The sequence below is a fragment of the Mastomys coucha genome, unplaced genomic scaffold (genome assembly GCF_008632895.1).
Source record: "Mastomys coucha isolate ucsf_1 unplaced genomic scaffold, UCSF_Mcou_1 pScaffold16, whole genome shotgun sequence".
Lineage (NCBI taxonomy): Eukaryota > Metazoa > Chordata > Mammalia > Rodentia > Muridae > Mastomys > Mastomys coucha.
Window position 1 is genome coordinate 33343896 of NW_022196898.1, and position 4875 is coordinate 33348770.

Here is a 4875-nt window from a genome sequence, read left to right on the forward strand (position 1 = left end):
TGAAGAGACAGTTGGTTCCCAGAAGCTTAGGGTGCTTCCCTTCCCAGTGTCCCCTGAGGCACTTCTGCTGTGATTTGTGTCCCTCAGAGACTCCTCACTGAGGGCCTCCCTCCCTCCCTCCCTCCCTCCCTCCTTCCCTCCTTCTCTCCCTCCCTCCCAGGGAAGGTAGAAGTGAGGGAAAAAGGAGAAGGTGAGGCCCAAGGAGGACCAAAGAGTAAGCTGCTTTGAAAGAAACCAACCAAATTTTGTCACAGCTTTATTTAACAACACAGACTCCCAATGCTCTTGGCATCTCTACTTGGGGCTTCTGGGCCTTTGCCTCACAGGAAGCAAGCTGGTCTGAAAAGGTGCCCAATCCTGTTCCCACAGGTGTCTGGCATACTGAGACTTCTTTCAGGAAGGCCTTCATGTGCTGGAGGAGGCTGCAGAAGGGTGCTGTGGGAATAGTAGAGACTGACTTTGGGAGCCATCCTTTCCTCCCTCCCTCCCTCCCTCTCATCCTTTTTCCTTTTTTCTCTTTCTTTCTCCCTCTCTCCCTCCCTCCCTTCCCTTTTTCCTTCGTTTTAAGGAGTTTATGTAGCCCAGGCTTGCCCTTGAAGCTGCTATATAACTTAAGAATGACCCGGAACTTCTGACCTTCCTACCCCTACACCTTGAGTTCTGGGATTATAGGGACACATCACCACACCTGGTTTATCTGGTGCTGGGGTCAAACACAGGACTTGCTTGGTACATGCTAGGTCGGCACGCTACCAGCAGAGCCTCATTCCCAGCCTTTTGGCACCAGTCCTGAGCAGAAGGAGTTCTCCTGCCAGGAAGCTGGCTAGAATCTGTGTTTCCTGCTCAGGTATGGTTTCAGAGACCACACAGACTTCAGGGCCTGTCCATGAAGAAGCCTCAGGGGATTCTGCTCCTGGCTGCTGTGCGGGTGGGGAGGCCCAAGGGGGTGGGGCCAGCCGAAGCTACACAGATTTGCAACTCGGCCACCTGCTCCTGAAGCTGCTGGTCAGGCACTGAGAAGAGCTTCAAAGGAAACAAACAAAACCAAGCTGACTGAAGGGGGAGGACCAGAGAGCTTCAGGCACTGCAACCTCTACCACTCTCACCTGGGCCACAGAGCCTGAAAGGCCAGTTTGGTGAAGGGTGGAGAAGAGATTGCAGCTGTGGAAGGCTGAAGCCAACAGGAAGATAATTGCTGGAGCGCCCGGCACATGGCCGCGTCCAGATGGGCCTTCTCATTACTACCCTTCTCTGCCAGGCTGAACTCACAGTTTCAGCTTTACCAGAAACCTGTGTGCAGAGTTGCAGAGGGGCCCTGAGGCTGTCAAGCTCACAGAGAGCTTGCCTGGGGCTGTGTCTAGTGCATGTGAGAGCCTCTGACCTGAGGGTATGGGGGAAGCCACAATGGCCTCCTCTGAGACTAGATGAGGTGAAGATATGTCCTCTGTCCTCTCAACAAGACCGGCACCTGTCTAGAGACCTCCTCTCAATTCTGGGCAGCATTGCTCATGGTTGTTTTCTGGGACTGGAGACCCCCTACCTGGTCAGAAAGGCACCTCTCTGACTCACAGAGCGGCTTCTCGGTAGTCCCTATAAGGCACCTCAGATGTGTCTATTCTCAGTATAACCCAGGGTATGCATTTCTGCACCATTCTATGAATGTGTGTGAAGAACTGACTCTAGGGTCCATCTCTCCTCTGATGGCCACACACACTGCCCCCCCCCCAATCAAATCTGAACTCAGCCCCTAGAACTTCCTGTGCACCCACCCACCTCAGTAGTCTCAGGGTAGAGCATCACCTTCCACTCCCAACACTGAGGCAGAGCCCCAGCCCAGCCCAGCCCAGTTCTCTCTGCTCATCAGGACTTCAGAAAACCCCCAAATGTGCTAACCTGGGGTCACTCTGCTGCTCCTATCATCGAGTTCCTGCCCTAGGATGCAGCCTGTGTGATGTGTGATTCTTCTGACCTTTGCATTCCTCCTCACCTTTTCCAGGTGCAGCATCCCTCCCTCTCTCCCCTGTGTCTTGGCTTCAGATGAGGCTGTGTTGCTCAGAGCACCTGTCACCTGTCACCTTCCTGACAGGCTCAGGCCCCTGTGTGCAGGTGACTTGACCTCCTCCCTGCCCAAATTAGCGTTCTCTCTCTCTCTCTCTCTCTCTCTCTCTCTCTCTCTCTCTGTGTGTGTGTGTGTGTGTGTGTGTGTGTGTTTGGGAGACAAGGTCTCTGTGTAGCCCTGGATATCCTGGAACTCACTCTGTGGACTAGCCTAGCCTGGAATTCACAGAGATCCACCTGCCTCTGCCTCTGAGTGCTGGGGTTAAAGTCCTGTGGACCAAGCCCAGTTGTTTTTTTTTTGTTGTTGTTGTTGTTGTTTTGTTTTTTGTTTTTTGTCTCTTAACTCTCCTTGCACAATGCTTTGCTGTCTTGTCCCTCACCTGCTGTTCAGGGACCCCTGCAAAGCTCCTGTAGTCTGTAGGCTCCTGCCTGGCTTGATGACGATGCTCAGTGCAAGAGAACGGAGGGATGGGAGGAAAGGAAGGATCTGGATTAGCTGCAGGACTTAGTTCAGAACGTTTCTTAGTTGTACCTACAGGTCCAAGGCAGACTTGGGATAATGCCAGAGACTTGTCAATCTCACTCTTGTCTGAGTTGGGCCAGTTTCTGAGAGAGTCCCTCAAATGGCACTTCTTAGCCATTCCTGCCCTGCACTGGTCCCTGCTGACCCTGCTGCTGCTGCTGATTTGTTCCTCCCAGCTTAAGTACACAGCTCCCTAACACATGGCTGCACTGGTTTTGTCTGAGGCATGGTGTAACACAACTGTGATTGGAGAAAGCACAAGGCCAGCCCTAGAAAGGCTCTCACTTAGAAGGGGAGACAGGCCATGAAATAGTAACTTGAATCACATCTGTTTATAAGCCATTACATGGCCTAAGGAGACTGTGACTCTTAAAATAAGGGCTAACCAATTAAAACATGGACGTTTCTCAAAGAACCTAGCAGCCAAACAATGGCTCTTTTTCCACAAGCCCTTTGCCTAACTCTACCATCCTAGCTACACAGCTGCTTCAGCCGCCACTGACCTCAGGCTATCTGGCAGTGCTTAGTGACAATGAATAGAGCTTTGCTTAATGAGGACCTCCCTTGCAGGTCCTTGGGGAAAAGTGAAAAGTGTGGTTATGTTCATTCATTGTGGCCCTGTGTGTCATGGTGTGGTCTTTAAGAAACATAGATGTCTAGTTGTAGGAGGATGGGTAGGAAACAATGGGATAGTTACATTCAAAGGGACTCAGCGTCAGTAAGGGTTAACAATCGGATGGCCGCACAGCAAACAGAAAGATCATAGAGATGTGCAAAATGAAGGAGTAGAGTAGGCGTTGTAGCACCTACCATTTATAGAAATCCCCAGGGTTCTTTTTGGTACTCGGACTCCTAGGTTGTCTAAGTTGGCCTTGAACTTGTGATTCTCCTGCCTCTACCTTCTAAGTGCTGGAATTATAGGAATGTGCCACTACACCTAACTCATCTACATGAATTCAAAAATACCCCAAGCCCATACTACATTACTTTTGAGGCTATTGTCTATTTGGGACATAGAGAGGCATGCTCAATTGTCACCCATAATGCACATATCTAAGAATAGGCATCAAACACATTACAGTCGGTGCCTGCTGGAGAAGCATGGAAGTGGAGATTAGAGGTAAAGAGTAAAAATGTAGTAATACCCGCTTGGAAGGGCTTTGCACAACCTGGACATAATTGTACACAGCAGCCAGCTTTATCCCTCGCTGTCATGGTATCACCCAAAACAAGGCCATACGATTCCAGCCAGTGAACCCGAGACACCTGAGCTTCTCAGGGCAATGGTAATCTTACTCTCTCTTTTTGAGAGGTCTTAGGAATGACTTCACTCAATTCCCCACCTGAGGGCTAAGAATCTTGAAGCTTAGCGGGCAAGAAGGAAAGCTGCTCCGTTCCAACAACCTTACATCAGTGTGAGGAAGGGAGCTTTGCTCTAGCCTTCTGCCATTCCTTCGTTCCTTCGTGTCCCTGGCTCTGCCAAAGCTCCAAACTCTCAAGACCGTGTTCCCTCTTGTTTGTTTTGAAGGGCTTGGCTGTGTTTGTCTCAGCCCGTGGGCACCCAGTCTGAAGTAGTGTCCTGTGCCTGTGTGCAGTCCAAGGGGCAGGTCTCCTAGTGGGTGGGGAGGCTCTATCCCGCTCTAACAGTGTTGTTGAATGTTGTTCTCTTTCCAGGACAACAGGCCTTAAAACTCAGGTGAGCTCACCTTCTCTGGACAGGTGAGAGCAGGGCCCAGGCTTCAGTGGGAGGGATCTTGGTTGGAGGATATGATGTCACCGTGGCACTGAGGCAGAGGACTGAAGGGACCATCTTTCCCACAGCCTGTTGGGAATTCACTGGCTCTCACTGCAGCAGATCCAGAACCCTTGCCCTGTGTGGGCACACCATGCTGATGTCAACAGTTTGCTGGGACCGCAGGTCCGTAAAGCTGCTGACAGGAGAATTGCACAGGGATCAGCGTGGGCCCTGGCCGAAGTTTACGATCGTCCTTTTCTAGCTGATGAGGTGGAACAATAAGTCCTCAGAGAAGCAGGTTTCCAGATGGATTCCTCTTCCTAGTACCCCCAAGGTCCTTCATGAATCATATGTTATTGTGTTGTTGTTGTTATTATTATTAAATTGCTGTATATATGAAATTGTACATATCAAAATAAACACATTTTTGGAATCTATAAATGCCCGTAGAATCAGCACAGAGCATTCCCAGCTCACAGAAGCGCCTTTCCATCTGTTCCTTTCACATGACTACTTACCTTCCCACGAGTAGCCATGCTTCTAACACCACAGACAGGCA

General features: G+C 50.4%; 1 long non-coding RNA gene across 1 annotated transcript; it reads right to left on the bottom strand.

Annotated features, from left to right (window-relative positions):
• Nucleotides 1-239: 239 nt before the first annotated feature.
• Nucleotides 240-4497, bottom strand: LOC116094092. The gene is made up of 2 exons (XR_004119966.1): nucleotides 4288-4497; nucleotides 240-435 (listed from the first exon to the last, which is right to left on the bottom strand). It is a non-coding gene; the product is annotated as an uncharacterized LOC116094092 (long non-coding RNA).
• Between the last annotated feature and the right edge of the window lie 378 nt (nucleotides 4498-4875).